The sequence below is a fragment of the Lepidochelys kempii genome, chromosome 1 (assembly GCF_965140285.1).
Source record: "Lepidochelys kempii isolate rLepKem1 chromosome 1, rLepKem1.hap1, whole genome shotgun sequence".
NCBI lineage: Eukaryota > Metazoa > Chordata > Testudines > Cheloniidae > Lepidochelys > Lepidochelys kempii.
In genome coordinates this window covers 258,924,731-258,934,971 of record NC_136380.1, presented here as the reverse complement: position 1 = coordinate 258,934,971, position 10,241 = coordinate 258,924,731, and positions in this window count along the sequence as shown.

The window sequence follows — 10,241 nt, the reverse complement described above, 5'->3', positions numbered from 1 at the left end:
TCCCGACTTTTCCCAGAGACACCCACCAGAGGAGGCAGAGCTCTGTGTGTGCAGAGGAAATGTTAACTAGGGCAGTGTCTGGATGACAGACAAATGACTCGTTCAGGACAGTGGTTCCTCCACAAACTCTTTCCACCTCCTCTGTCCTCCTCCCTCTGTGAGCAGCTGTACAACTGCTGTACAACAGCTGTAACTATTTATTTTTAAAAAGAAAAGGAGTACTTGTGGCACCTTAGAGACTAACCAATTTATCTGAGCATAGGCTTTCGTGAGCTAGAGCTCACATGAGCTGTAGCTCACAAAAGCCTATGCTCAGATAAATTGGTTAGTCTCTAAGGTGCCACAAGTACTCCTTTTCTTTTTGTGAATACAGACTAACATGGCTGCTATTCTGAAACCTATTTATTTTTAATAAAGTATAATGCCCCAGGGGAAGTCTGGAAAGAAGAGAGAGAAAGAGACCCCATGGCTGAGGTAGTGTGCAGTATTATTACTGCTAGGATCTATTTGATATTTATATTGCAGTAATGCCCGGGAGCCCCAATCAGGGCCACATTGGCCTAGGTCCTGGAGATGCCCATACGAAGATGGACCCTACCCTAAAGAGTTTGCAGTCTAAGAACACAAGTGGCATATGAAAAGTGTTGGGACAGGGATACCACCCGTTATATACACATAAACATATCCACTTGGTATAGCACTCGGTGCCCTTCGGATGGGGGCAAGGCCACCTAGAGGTTGATGAGCCTCCTAGGGGAGAGCGGGGTCTTTTAGCTCAGGCAGGAGAGGTTCATGCATTAAGAACCACAGGTCCCAGGTTCAATCATATTGCCAATAGCCCACCCAGGGTTACAGATGTATTCATTGTATTATACATGTACATACCTTTGCTTAAAAATTATGATACGTGAAGTGTCAGCTATGCCCATGAGGAGATCAATCCTGCTCTTGTTGAAGCCAATGGGAGTTCTGCCAGCGACGTCAACAGCAGCAGAATTAGAACCTTAGTGAGCAGCAGGCCAAAGCACCAGATCTATCTAAAGCTTTCTCTTACTTCAGTAAAGTGGTGTGCTCTTAACTTGAGTTAGCTAACTGGACGTATAATCCTAGTGAACACAAGGCACTTTATAGTTGTCACACACATTGGCAGGTTGAGTTAAAGCCCACCCCTGCCATACTCTTTAATTCAACCTGCAAACTTGGAAGAAGACTACAAACTGCTTTGTCTTCACTAGGATTTTATCTCAAGTTCATTAACTCAAACACACCTTTTTTTGGTCGTGAAGACAAGGTCTAAAAGAGACTGTCTTGGAAGTTATCCCACTACTGCCACCCAGTGATTTATTTATACAGGAGGAAGCCAGGGAAATCCTCCCCTTACTAATTGTCTCTTCCTTGGTTCTAAGCATTCACTAGCTTCCCAGCCCAAGGAGATGTATTTTCCTCTTCTCACTAGGCCAGAGCCTGAAGTCATTACTCAAGTTTTGCTCAGATAAGATTCTCACTGAAGTCAAGGGGAGTTTTGCCTGAGAAAGGGTTCCAGGTCACCAGTTATATTACAGGCATGCTTACTAGGTAGGTGAAGAAATGGGGTTTACAGCAACTATTGGTAGGTTTTATTAACAATAGCAAAAACTCCTCCATTAGTGGGCATATAAAATATGTGCAGAGAAGGGGGGGTGGGGAGTGAGGAATCTGTGAGTGCCCTGCACTGCCGCTTAGTGGTTCAGTGTGGCCTACGGGAACTATGGAGATGCTTTCCACCCAGGAAATGGAAGCCGTGGAGACAGTCCTTCAAAACTACAGAGAAAAAATACAAGAGAGAAAAAACAACCAGATTGACGGAATAGCTGCTCTTGGTCCATACAGCTAAACCCCATGGGAGAGCAGCTGCTTTACATGAGAGAATGACCTCCCACCCCATCTCCTGGGGCACCTATGACACAAGGAAACTGGAACAAAATACACACGTAGCATGACAACATTTGTAACTGGTACAAAATGGGGGAAGGGAAGGAGGGAATGGATAGCACAGGGAGTAGAAGAGAGGAGATTAGGAGGAGGGGATGAGAAGGAGAAGCTTAGGGAGCAAGAGTAGGAGAAGGATGAAGTGAAAGTGGGGGGGATGAAGGAATAAGAAAGATGAAGGGAGCGAGGTTGTGAGGGGATCAGGGAATAGGTAAAGGAGAGTTAGGAGGAGGAGAAAGGAAGGGGGAGTAGGTGAGAACCGCCAGGAATGAGGAGGAGGAACGAGGGTAGATGTGTAAATGGTCCTTCACCCACCTTCCTAAATAGGTCAGCAATGATTCATTCATACCTCCCCCCTTGGAAGGTACATATTAGTAAATGTGCGTAGGAGCCACATAGATTATTGTGTCTCTAATGGATTTTCCCATCGCTAGCATGACATGCACCCTCATGTACCACTTGCTGATCCATGTGTGTCCCTGTCCCTACTTCTCCTCTCTTCTCTCCCAGCTGCTAATTAATGAAGGGGTTTGTTTGTTTGTTTTTCCCCTTGAGGGCATAAACAAGGCTCAGTATTGACCTGGCTTTTAATATAGCTTTCAGAGGCTTGTGCCTGTCGCTGGGGCACTGTACTGGAAACAACTAATGGACCGAGAAGGAAGGACTCCCTGTGTGAGGACACAGAAATCCAGGACACACATCCACAGACTGGGGAGGTGTACACAGGGAGAGGAACCCACACAGCTGTGCACCTGTGTGCCATGTAGCAGTGTACACCAGAGATAAGGCAGTGAGTGTGCAGACACAGGATGCTCACAAGATCGTCATGTGTCTGCATGTGCACAAGACTCTGCACATGCAGACATAAGGATGTGCACAAATACGTACACATGCAAACATGGTGACATGAGTGTGTGTACAATGCTCAGTGCATGCAGACATGCAGCCTTAGGGGAATGTGAAAATGGTCTACGTGGGCAAATACATCAATATGGGGCCCTGTGCTCTTTGCACAGGACTCAGCTTGAGCAAACATTGGTTTGGGCCTGTGCACACAGCTATCCATGTGCACACATACAGAGAAAGCATGCACACAAAGGTCTATGTGTGCAAATGTATAGAGATGGGGAAAGTGTGCAATACTCTGATGTGTAAAGATGAGGTGTGTACAATGCAATAAATGTGCAAGCACGCAGAGGCAGAGGTGTGTACAAGCAAACATGTAGAGATGGGGTAGGTAAACAAGGCTCTACACCCGAATTGACAACTCATAGCATTCAGGTATTGGGAGTATGGCCTCAAAAATATCATAAGATCGGCTACAAATCGTGAGACTTTTAAAAAATAGTAGGTTTGGGGATCATTTTATTTGTCTTCTGGTTTCTGTTTTTATATTTTCTCTGTAACCAGGAGGACTAGAAATATACTTTTTAAAAAATGAAAGCTGAGAGTCTCATTGAATCACATGATCCGAGCAGCTGGGGCTTTAAGGAAAAAAACACCAAATATTGAGAGACTCGCAATCAAACTGTGAGAGCTGGCAACATTGCCACACGTACAGAAAGAACAGAAGAGAAAGCTGAGGGAGACAGATGGAAGGAATGGTAGAGAGATGAAAGGAGGAGAATGAGCTCCTAATTCTTCCTCTCTTTCCCTTTGCTTTCACATGACACCCTGCCTTGCTCCAGCCCCTCCATTGCACCACGGGAGGGAGTGCTTCTCTCGGGGGAAAAAAGGGAAACTGAATGCCCAATGGTGAGGTGAGTGCTCTCTCTGGTGGAGTGATATGGAGTTAAGACAGAAATAAGATCTGCTGCCCCCTAACCCCCAAACACTATAACCACAGTCACAACTCAACTTCAACTCTGGGAGTGCAAAGCCAGTGAAAATGGCATCATTGAAGCCCTGTGGCCTGGTAAATATATGGAAACCCTGCAGTCTGGCCTATGGTGTTGCCATGGAAACCAAAACCTTACTGAGTTGTTATTATTTCCCTGGAGAACTCTTAGACCAGGGCATGACACCCTTGAGAAGGGCTCCCATATGTCCCTAAAAATGAGGAGGGTGCCTGTTTCCAGGCCTTGCCCTGGTCACCCAGGGTTGCAGCCAACTCCCACAATTTGTTGTATTTCTTAAACCCCCAGCTCCTGGAGTCTTGTGAATACCTGAGAGTCTCTGCTTTCATTTTAAAAACAAAGTACAGTACGTTTCTATCCCGCATAGTTGCAAAGAAAAGCTTGAAAACTAGAGACTCAGAAACAAGATGGCAAATAAAAAGATCTCCAATATTTATTATTTTTTTAAATCTTCAGATGTTGTGGGGCCTGACTCATGCTACTTCCATGCTTGGAGTTGCTTTCACGGCTTGTCCCTGTTGCCTGTACAAAAACTGTCTGGTAGTGATTTGTGTAACGCCTGCAGACTGGCCGCCTGAGTGGGTGATATTCAGGACAGGCTGGTGTGGCTGGGAGTGTGTGCACTTTAGGAACAATGTATCCCCCCTAGCATACCTGTCACACATTGCTCCCTTCCCCTCTGCAAAGAGGACTCCCTGTGAAGCCCTTCCCCAGCTCTCCAGCCAAGTCCTCACAGCAGCCTTCCCCAGGCACCTAGCAGCAAAACCACAGGTGAAGAAGGAGAGGACAAGCCAAAGCCTGCTGGAACATACTCTCCCACACACAAACACTTGTACACCACACTCACTTACTCTACACATACATTAACACATCCCAGGCATACCACAACCTCTTCCCACAAACATACTGTCACCATAAGCTCCACAAAGATACATCACTCACACCATGTATAATCACCTAGAACAAATCCACTCCCACAGCACACGCACACACTGCCAATTCCCCACAGACATATAAACACCGAGACACAAACGCTCCCTACACATGCAGACACCACAATCTCCTCTGCATACACTACTATACAGCACATGGGGCTGTCCAGCCCACATGTCCCCTGTCATATGCTCCAGGATGCTTGCTTTCCTGAAGCAGGTCCCACAGGAGAGTGCTTCCCACCTGCCTCTCATCTCTGGCCCTCTAGACTTTGTCATTGGGCCCATCCTGCGAGCCTCCCCGGCTGCCCCTTACATGCAACCTAAATTGGCTACACAAGAAACAGATGGTCTGCCTCTGAACTGCACCCAGGAAACATCTGTATGTGCTTGTGCTTCACACCATCCGCTTCCTTGCCCTCATGTCCTGCCCTGACACCAGGTGGTGGGACCTGCTGCCACCTGAGGAGGGTGAGGAACCCCGGCAGGCCAGTCTGTACTCCACTCTGGTCCTTCACGGAGCCATGAGCATGGGCATGGCTCACAAACACTTGTCCCTTTTTGCGGTAAGAGGACAAGCGCATCTCTACGTCGAGTGCATCAGATTGCAGCCCCTCCTCCGGCTCCTTCAGAACCTCCAACTGCGGTTCTGGCTGCACTTCTCCCCACAGCTCCTGCTCTACCCACGCCCCATCGGTGGCCCCACAAAGTTGCGAGACCTCCTCAGCAACTGCCTCCTGGGGCTGGCCGACTCGGCTGTCCATCAGGAGGAAGCTGGGTGGGGTGGGGCGCTCTGTGACAGTGGGGCCCCTTTCTGTTCCCTTCTCACATCATGTCTCTGGGCAGAGTTCCTCTGGATGGTGTCCGCTGACTGCTTAGATGCCTTTGTGTAGCAGTGGGTGTCATCTGAGGGGCTCTCCTCGGTATCCCCCTCAGGATCCCTCGTTATTAACCTTTACTCCATTTCTACTCCTGTTTTCTCTTTTGTTGGCCCCTGTAATCACTAGTAACCTGGGCTCAGTGATTCCGCCCCCTTAGCTAAGGGGACTGGTGCCCAACTGCAACACCTATCAGCTACATAAATTAGAGATATAAACACAAACTACCCTTTCATAGCCTCCTAGCATACACACACCCACCACGAATACATAAACCACACAAAGAAAAGGAGGACTTGTGGCACCTTAGAGACTAACCAATTTAGTTAAGGTCTAAGGTGCCACAAGTCCTCCTTTTCTTTTTGCGAATACAGACTAACACGGCTGCTACTCTGAAACCTGTCATAAACCACCCAGCGTCCCCATACACACCACAAACTCCTAACACACGCGCACTCCCATCGCAGACGTACCCACACACCACAGATGCCACCTAGTCAAACTTCATAGATACACTCAACACACGTGGAGTTGTGCCGATGGTGCTGTGTATGTGACATTCAGAGCACTACACCTGCTTCTCCATAACAGACTCCGCACCACCTCACCCCAGCTTTGACTAAAGCAGATTGGTCCTACTACCTCCTAGGGCACAATATTGGACTTCTTCCCTTCGGCAGGATCTCTTAAAGCCCCAGTGCTCTGGAGGGTTTCTCCCTCTCTTTGCTTGCCGCCACCCCCCCCACCCCCGTTCTGTGGGTACTTCCCCCATCCTCTTTTAACTTACTGTTAAGCCCCTCCACACTGGGCCCAGGGAGCAAACAAAGGGCTTCATCCTACCTTTAACCTCATGATCAAGACTCAGGGCCCAACCCCACAGCTTAAGGAAAATTGCTGTAACAGCTGCATCACTGCCTTCGCTGACATTTGCTGAAGGAACATTTTTTCATTTTTGAGAAACGGTCTTTTTTCCGCCAAAATGAAAAAAAAAAAACATCTTTTTTTTGTTGAAACCACTCTCAGCATTTTGCAATTTACCAAAAGCCCGGCAAATGAAAAGTGTTGACTAAAAAACATTTTTTGCATAAAGGTTCAAAATAGTGAAAAAAATGGGTCCAATTTGAATTCTGCAAAATGGAAACACATTTGACTTCTTTCACTCTGAAAAGCAAATGTACTATTTTGTCAACCAGCCCCTGATTGGGTCACGTCTGGGCAGGGGCTGTTAACACGTTGTACTGGTGTAGGTCGCTGCCTTCTACAGCGGGTCTTCAGGTCTTCCAGAGATCCTGTATTTTTGCAGCAGAGGTCTTGAGTTCTCTCATTACTTGTCCATGTGAAATACTAGGTGGCCATGGTTATAGGGGCCAGGGAAAGAGTGAACCTGCCTTCACAAGCTATTAAGGGCTTGCTCCTGCTCCCATTAAAGTCAATGGGAGTTTTGCCACTGACTTCAGGAAGAGCAGAATTAGGCCCTAATGGACTGCCACTAATAGTGACAGCATTGGAAAAGCCCACAGGGCACCAACTGTGCACTGAATCTGTGAAGTTGGGATTAACTATTCCAGACTGTGGAGGGGGGATTAAGCTAGGGAGGAATCTGGCACTGGGGAGTTGAATTCCTCATTCAGGCCTGGAGATGGCCTTGGTCAGACTGTTACAGCATTGCAAAGGGCTCCAGTCCGTGTTGCTACTCAGTTGAATGGGATGGAGGGGTTGGGGGGGCGGGTGTGGAGGAGGAGATAAGAAAACGCCCAGTAGGGAGGATGCGTTGCAGGAAGGAACCCTCCTAGAGCCAGAGATCTATGCAGTGATCTCCCAGTGCCAATGGGTGTTTCTAAAAATTCCAGTAAGGAAATGGAAATAAGCAAGAGGTGGGAAGAACCCTGGGTATGGAGGGGTGAACATTGTATCCTGGCTTTTACTATTGACAACCTCAGCTCACTCAGCCCATTGCCTTCTCCATTCCAACCTAAATTTCTATCCCTGCTCACGTAGATGCCAAATTCATTAGCAAGGCAGAAATCACCCTTACAGTTAGATGCTGCTTCTTGCTTTCCCCACTCCCAGGAGACTAAATCACACCCTGAGGGGAGAGAAACTACAATGAGGTTTGACTGGAACACTTTACTGAAGAAACCTGGCCCATTGTTTGTCCTAAGAGCACCACCTAGGGACCAAAGGGTAGAGTGCAGCTCAAAACCGTAGAATCATAGGACTGGAAGAGACCTTAAGAGCAGGGCCAGCCCACAATATTTTGGCACCTGAGGCAGGGAGCTCAAATGATGCCCCCATGCCCCCTCGCTTGGGCCAAAACTTTGAAAGGTCTCAATTCTGCCATCTTCCTGTTCTACTCATGGTACTGCTCTGCTACCTACCCCAATAAAGGAGAACTAACAACTTAAAATGCCTTGTTCAAAAATTTTAAGTATCATGTAACTTTCAAATGCCTGAACAGCAAATGTAACTCTTCTTGTCTGCATAGTAAACACTGGCATTTTTATCTGTTTGAATAATCAGAGTGGTGCTTTCCGTGCCTTCTTGACTGCAAAGATTTGAACTGCTTGACAGGCTGTGTGCACAAAAAATTTATTCTGTGCAAATTTTTGAAGCAGAGTTCAAATTTGTGTGCCATGAGGCAAATGCGCCCAAGCGAGTAAAATGCTTATACATTTAAAAAGTTTTAATTTACAATTTGTGATAATAGTTTTACACCATGTTATTTTATAAATGCCATTTTTAAATACTTAGAAAAAGGAAATTTAACCATTCTTCATGAAGCAGAAGTTAGTTTTAAGCATTATGTTTTATGATCTTTTTTATAGACAATCACGAGCATATATCAAGCACATATTAATCATGATCATTATCAGTCCATAGGCTTCTGCCCGTTGGTGTCCGCTTTCACCTTTCATTCTATACACATGTCTGAAAAGATTTTGATAAACATAGAATAAAGACAATTTAATAAGTATGCCATTATGTCAATTTATATGGGTTTTCAGATAGAGACATCATAAGTAAAAAAAGAAAAACAAGAGTTTGTGTTTTAAATTTAAATGATTATCAGCCAAGAATAAGATATGTAATTAAAAATGCATTTTAATTTCCTTATTGGTCGAAATGTCAAAGACTGCTAAACTAACCTTACTATTTTTCCCTACGATCTTTTTCATTTGCCCATTCAATATAAACTCAGTCCAGATCTATCAGTCCTCCATCCAGCTGGTAACTCTTAATACACATCAGCATGTCCATATAATCTACTTTACTTGTAAACGATTCCGTAGTTTGTTTTTTAGAGTGTTCATTAAGCTAAAGCCACGCTCATAGTCTGCACTTGATACTAGGAATGTTCCTCCCATATCCATCAACTTCGCAAGATCCTGAAACTGTTCGTTCTGGTGAGCAAATGTCACCATTTCCGGGATACTTAAAACCAATTGGCTTTTGATTCTTTCGGCTACTGCAAACTTGAAGTCATTGTACTGGCTGACTATAACAATCTCTTCAGCAAGGAAGTCTTGTATTTTGAACATAGGGATTTGACAGATGACGCTTTAAGAAATCCAACTTCCATACATCATTCCACATTCTTCCTGTTGAAAATTCTCCCAAAGCTCTGGCATCTCGACAATATACACAAACCACTCTGTTGTCCTCATCATATGTGAATATTTCACAAAGTTTAACACTATGTGACTTCGGTGTAATCATCTCTATAGTCTCATCCAGCCATCCATATTTAAATGAAGTCACTGTTCTTTTACACTTTAGACCTTTAAACACTGACATTTTGGGATTGATTTTTTTACCAGATTGGCTTATTTAAAATTAATACTTTTATTATATGGCTACTATTTCAATGTGCTTAACAGCGTGACTTGACAAAAGGGCAAATGGGAGATCATTCAGATCAGGATACCGGAAGTTTGTACGTAGCTCCAATCACGTCCATGCATCTGCAGCAAAAACCTAAAGCAAAGTTTCACTAACAAAGTAAAAGTAACTTTTAACAAGTTAATGTTTGTACTTCCACTTGGTTCCTTCTCTCAGGTGAGTCTGAGAAGCAGTTTCAGCCTCATGCTTGAATGTGTCCACGTTCAAGAGAAGACCAATGAAGTAAATGGAGAAACATGGGGTTTAAAGTCAAGTCATTTTGATTACAGTTTTGCTTCATGCCCATACTTTAATTTGTACATTATTATAGCAACAAATAGTCTCAATACCCCCTAGAGGGCTATATTCTCTTCGAGATATCAGCTTGCAAGCTTTGAGAAGGTACAGTCTTAACTCTCAATCAAACAGATGTCAGGATAGCAGCTACTAAAATCAGGGCAGAATCCGAGGAGGAGGCAAGGCACATTGCTAACTGGAATGATGTGAGTTCAGTGCCCTGTACTTTGTGATGAAATCCAGGATGGAAATGAATGCTCCAGTGGAATAGTTGTGAGACATTGGATGTTAAAATAGTCACTGGCCCCTTGAACTAGCAGGACTATTCTGGCTCCATCCCAGGACTTAAAATAGCAAGTCTGGGAATGCTATCCCAGTGAAATTTTTTTTATCCTTGATTGAGGCATGTTGGTAGAGCTATTAGAGGTTCC